The 6,000-nt window shown below is 36.4% G+C and overlaps 1 long non-coding RNA gene across 1 annotated transcript in view; it reads left to right on the top strand.

Moving 5' to 3' along the window:
- Window positions 1-6,000, top strand: part of LOC116725837 (uncharacterized) — a 13,998-nt gene that overhangs the window by 4,224 nt on the left and 3,774 nt on the right. The window contains exons 2-5 of the long non-coding RNA XR_004340499.1: window positions 1,956-1,997; window positions 3,362-3,435; window positions 3,538-3,605; window positions 4,832-4,931. This is a non-coding gene — a long non-coding RNA (uncharacterized LOC116725837). The remainder of the gene's footprint in view (window positions 1-1,955; window positions 1,998-3,361; window positions 3,436-3,537; window positions 3,606-4,831; window positions 4,932-6,000) is intronic.

Genomic DNA, 6,000 nt, shown 5'->3' with positions numbered 1-6,000 from the left:
ATTTACTTGTACATAGCTACAGCTCTAAATTGCTGTCAGATTTGTATCAGAGTATGCATCAATCATTTTTCACTTTTATTTGATGTTTCCACTTTGCGACATGTCTTTTTTTTTACTTTTTTAAAATGAATTTTGGCCACTTACACAACATGCACATTTTCAGCTCAGGTGCTTTTGTAATGGTTTGAAATACCTCAATCACAGTGAATTCAAAAGGAGCTGCCTATTGTCACATTTAATTTTGTTCTTTGAAATTAATCTTTTTTTTCTGAAATCCTTTAGAAGCTGTTAAAATATGTAGTAAGGTGACATTTGGGATGACTTTTCTTGACTTCTTTCCTTCTTTTCAACATACAGCTTTATACTTTGAAGTTGGATCAGACTGAAGCATTTCAAAATACAAGGGAGAAGTGACAACCAATTGAAGCATCAAACTCAAAGTAGCATTTAGGACGATTAGCATCATTGTGCCCATGTTCCTCTGGAACTCTTATGATCTCTGTCAATCAGAGGTAGCTGAGTGGTTATTAGGAGCCCTAGGAACACAGACAGTGAGAACAATTCTGATGACAGGTTTGATTACTGATCAGATGTCTCAGGAGAACATAACGGGAGGGATGAGTGAATCCTGAAAATTGACCAGGCTGATTTATAAAACGATAGCTTACGTCTGTCTCGTGATAATTTTAGCTCCTCAAGTCCAAGTAATGAATATAAAATGCATCTGAAATCTGGCGACCTTGTCAGTACCGTCAGCAGTTAGACAACACAGAGGATTCACACAGGACTGCACAGATGCCCATATTACAAAATATGGTCACTGCAATATGAATGTGTGTAGAAAATTGTCTTTTTCTCGGCTATTAGACTTTGCATGCTAGTTCTTATCAAACTGCATGCAGTTTTCCTCTTTTACTATCTCATCTGATTTTTGCAGCAATGATTCAAAGTTGATTTTCAATTGAAAATGGCTATTTATAAAGAGTTCTGCTGGAATCTGTAGGATCCTGATAACCAACTTCAGGCAAAGCAGAATTACAAATGGAGACATTAAGGTGTATTTTTCACATTTATTAAATTTCAAGTATTAATCCATGCTTAGAGGGAATTACTTATCCATTCTTAGCTGCGGAATTTTCTTAATTTTTCTAGTTTATTATGTTTATTTCTTGTGTCTAGTTATTCTTTGGTATAGTCTACCATAATTAAACCATAATCACGGTTTAATCATGTTTCTTATGTCTAGTATTTTAATGTTAGATTCATTTCCTAGTTCCTAGTGTGCTCTGTAGATTTTGATTTGACTCAAGATGTTAAAAATGTAACTGAGTTTTTGTCAGTGTTAAAGACCAAAGCTGACTGCAAATAGCTGAAATCAACAAGTACTTAAGACCCCCTGGAAAAATGATTAGGAATGCTCATTTTTATGGGTCACACACCAAATCTACCTTAAAATGCATTGATACACACAGTGGAAATTGTCCCAGGTCTAATACCTACAGTATTTGTTATTCCCACTCTTGAAGGTACAGTCAATGAGTGGCAAGGGAAATAAATTGACTGCTTTACTGGAGCCAGTTAGTAGTGTCAAATATCCTTGCACCAAAGTAGTTCAGCTTCCCAAGTTGTGTTTTCTTTTGAGTATTTTAGCTATGCACAAAAAAACCATGAACATGCAGATTTTCTGTGAATTTGGAATGTTTTTCCACAGAAAAATATGCAGAACATGAACCGGCTGGGGTCTACTATGTAGTAAATGTGTGTGTGTGTAGGCGTGTATGTGCTGAACTTGTATCTCTTTAGATTTTTTTTTTCTTTGTAAAGTGAGATGGAGTTAGTTTTTTATGTAGCATAATCTTTAGAAAAATCAAAATATGACTGTAAGCTGCATAAAGAGATAAAGGGTAAAACAGTCTTTGCCTTAATATTAATATTTTCAACACTTGTCTTTCTAGACTTCCTGACCATCGCAACAATACTAGGAACTGGAATCTTAGGTACGTTTTGAAACTATTTTATGAAGTTATAAACATTCTAATCTTCCTCTCATCACATGAGCCCTTCTTGTTAGCTTTCCTCACTGGTTACAAATGAAATATTGTTTAATATTTAGGCTAGCATTCCAATGAGTTTTATTTTATAATGAGTACTGAAAGCTTTAGATAAAGAAAAACGGGAGGAAAAACATGCTATGCCTCCCTAAGTAAAAAATAGGTAGCTATCAATCAATGCAATAATATACTTTGGATGCAAAAACCAATAAAAATAGCATCATCCCTTGTCTTTTGCGAACTTTTCATGTCCATGAGAGACACCATCAGTTTTTTGAAGTCAGGTAAATCTTTCTATACATTGTTTTATTTGTTTTTGAATTATTTAAAATGATCTATGTTGCTTTTAGTATTTTTGTTTTGATTTTTGCAATCTATTTTTAAAGTACTTTGGAAAAGTTCTTTAAAATTAGGGTGTTTACCTCCCTCCATGCTGTATTCATGGCCCATGAATAAGTGGAAATGCCCACTACTAGAGCTCTGCACTGACTTAGTTAATAAATATGCTGCTGTGATTTCTGCATCAAGGTTTTTAGCACAAATGTGATGCCGTTCTTATACTAACAAATTTCACTCACTAAAATAGTTTTTCTAATTAGCAGATGTTTAAAAAGGAACAAATTTTAAAGCCATGCTTTAAAGTCATCCATGATTTTTTATTTTTTTTCCCCCAGAATGTAGTGTCTGGTAACTTTAGTAACTTTTAACTAATTTCAAGTCACAAAAATCAGACACACCTCAAATCCTTACTAAAATCATCCTGAGAAACAATGTAGACCACCCGAAACTTCAAACCTGGCAACTTAGGTTTAAAAATATTAACGTCCTAATTTTGTAGTAGCTTTGGAAAAGATGACAGTACGGAGATAAAGGTTCAGTGGCGACTGTTTGCTCTTTCTCCTACATGTTTTTTCTGAAATATAACTTCACTTGGAATATAATTAAAACTCTGTCCATTTCCAGGCAGAGGAAAATTTAAATGTGTTTTATGAAGTGTGGCCAACACCAGAGAGATTTTTGTCGAGGTGGAAATTACATGGGACATTACATTTAACTGCTTTGTTTTGAGCAGAGTTTTTGTGTAGTTCCACAGAGGTCCGACCCTTCCTAGTTAATACTTGCTCAGCCACTTAAATCTCATTTGGAAATTAGCATTGTCAATTATATTTTATAGAAATCTGGAGCCAGCGCAGAGAGACGTTTCTGAGACACATCGACAAAAAGCTCGACAGACATTGTCTATCACGTTTTCACTTTTACCTGGGTGGGAATCAAATTCAGAGGCAGTTCAACGTTATTTTCATTTTCAGGTCTTCCAGTCACTATAGCACATGCTGGCCTGGTGCCCTTCCTGGTCTCCTTTCTGGTTGGCTTCTTTGTTCAGGTAAACAAGGTGTATTAAAATGTAAATGCAAACATCTTTCTGTCTGTTTATCTATTATGTGTTATTGATGCGTTATGAATTGACATATCTTTTGCTTTGTAGGCCTTGCTCATTTATCTGTTTGTGGAACTTCTCCAAAATGTCAAGTGGTCCAGCTGGACTCTCTAAAGGTCAGGAGAACAAACCAGGCTCTTTTCCTTCTTCTACTTACAGTTTGTGTGTGACCTTCTTAGTGATGCATGTCGACTGCAGGAACCCAGCTGGTTTTCAGGAGCCAATTTTACTACTTTGTATTTCCCGGGGTACCCACACATCATTAAAAAGTCTTAAGTACATGTAGCTAAACTTAAAGTCATAACATGTCTTAAATTAAATTTTAAAAAATTTAATTAGGCCTTAAATATGTTAATTGCAGGTCTTAAATTCTGTTTGTGGCAGGAATATTTAATCATTAAACAGTTCTATTTAATGAATAAATAGGACTATTTAATCATTTACAGTAGTTTTTGTCATTTTAGTTGTCTGGCAAAAGCGTTAGTCATGCGCAGACACCTTCGAGACAGTTGAGCCTACTGGTAACAAGCTGCTAATATGCTATTGCTAACTGTCTTTTTGAGTCTACCACGGGTAAGTGCAAATGTATTGCCAGTTGGTTGTATGATGTTCGTTTTCACCATTGGCTCACTTCTTGCCAACCTATACGATGCTCAATGCATTCTGTGCAAAAAAAAGCTTGGCCCTGTGGGGCTTAAGACTAGAGAGCCATATGCAGTGTGAAAAACACACAGCTGCTGCCTGGAGCCACACACAGAACCCAGAATTGTGACAGTTTTGATCCGTGGAGTGGCAAAAGCTCCCAAGAAAACTGCTGCTGGTGCTGCATCATGTATTATAGATGACATTCATAATAGTCTTAATAAGGTCTCAAAGACTTACATTTGGGTTGTTGAAACCTGAAGAAACACTGTCTCCACTTCATTTTTAGTAAAACTGGTAAAAACAGATTACCAGTGCACCTTTAGTCCGTGTTTTTTTTTTTTTTTGGGGGGGGGGGGGGGGGGGGGGGGGGGGGGGGGGGTGTTTCCATTTCATCAACAATTCTTAGATGGAGGTTTGTAGTGGAAGAATGCTAAGCATTTTAAATTGGTTTAAAGTTTTGGTTTATTATTCAGTAACATCTGTTTAAATCCAGAGCGATTTTCTTCTGTTAACTTAAAGGTAGAGCTTATATCTGTAACAAAAAAACAGTAAATCCTTTAGTCAAAGTAAGATTTTAGTTTAAACAATTTATGGTCTAAATCATAAATAAAATTAAGCTCAGCCCCCAGCTGGATCAGTTACAGTCTATAGAAAGTATGTGTTGTTTTTCTAATATCTATTTTTATGCTGTACTCAGACAGGTGTCGCAGAGTGTATTGTGATGGATCAAGTGAGCCCAGAAAATCCAATCGCACCAGATGAAGAAGAGGAAGAAGAACTTGAAAATGCAGAAGCTGGTGAGACATGTTTGTGTTTGCAGAGGATCAGACTAAGATTTTTAACTGAGAATTTGTAAAAAAAAAATTTAAAAGAAAGCATTTTAAGTTTTTTTCTTCCCACCACAGACCTCTAAGATGATTAGATGGAGCTCTCTACTTCATTCAGTAGGTTGGAATAAAATGGTCAGGGTTGGTTGATGTGGAAGAATGAAGTGTGATTCCTCTGATATGCTGATTTTCCTTTCTTGTTTGAATTTGTAGTGTTGATTATCATACCCGTGTCTTGGAATCACTTTAAGCCTTTTCTGTTGACTCTGGCTTTGTTGCCAAGGTGATACTGTCCTGCAATGCTTGATCAGTGGGGGGGCATATCACCTGGCAAAGAAGAGATTATTGCATAGCTGCACAGAAATCCTCATAGGCAATGTGAAGCTGTGGTGTCCGCACTTTTGCCAGGGGGGCCAAAACTGTCAAGTTTAAAGTGAAGTTGAGAGCCACAAAATGTGAACTTTTTTAACAATCTCAACAGAAAATATGCACAATATTTAAAAATCTGATTGTTTAATTTGGGGGTCGGCAACCCACGGCTCTAGAGCCGCATGTGGCTCTTTAGTGCTGCCCTAGTGGCTCTTTGGAGTTTTTTCAAAAATGTTTGAAAATGGAAAAAAATGGGGGTGGGAAATATATTTTTTGTTTTAATATGGTTTCCATAGGAGGACAAACATGACACAATCATTCTTAACATTTTCTAATGCTATAAAAATGTGTAGAGTAAATATTAAATTTCAACATTTCTGTCAACAAAGATTTGCGTCATAGCCTGTGACATGTTTCTTTCAGCTGAGCGGCAGGCGGCTGTGGTAAACAAACCGACGGGTGTATGGTGGGCCGAAAATAGCCGAGGAGACATTTTAGAATTCTTGGACCGAACCATTTGCATTCAATCCCAATTCGGAAGTATTACCTGATTTAAGCTGATAAACAGTAAAACAACTTTAAACCATTTATATTCTGCTTTTTCTCGCCTTCTGTGTCGGCAAGCATTTACATTGCCATGGCAACCGACACAACGTCTTCATTAACCCGC

The sequence above is a fragment of the Xiphophorus hellerii genome, chromosome 9 (assembly GCF_003331165.1).
Source record: "Xiphophorus hellerii strain 12219 chromosome 9, Xiphophorus_hellerii-4.1, whole genome shotgun sequence".
NCBI classification, from domain to species: domain Eukaryota; kingdom Metazoa; phylum Chordata; class Actinopteri; order Cyprinodontiformes; family Poeciliidae; genus Xiphophorus; species Xiphophorus hellerii.
Note: the sequence above shows the minus strand (reverse complement) of the source record. Positions and strands in the feature narration are given on the sequence as shown.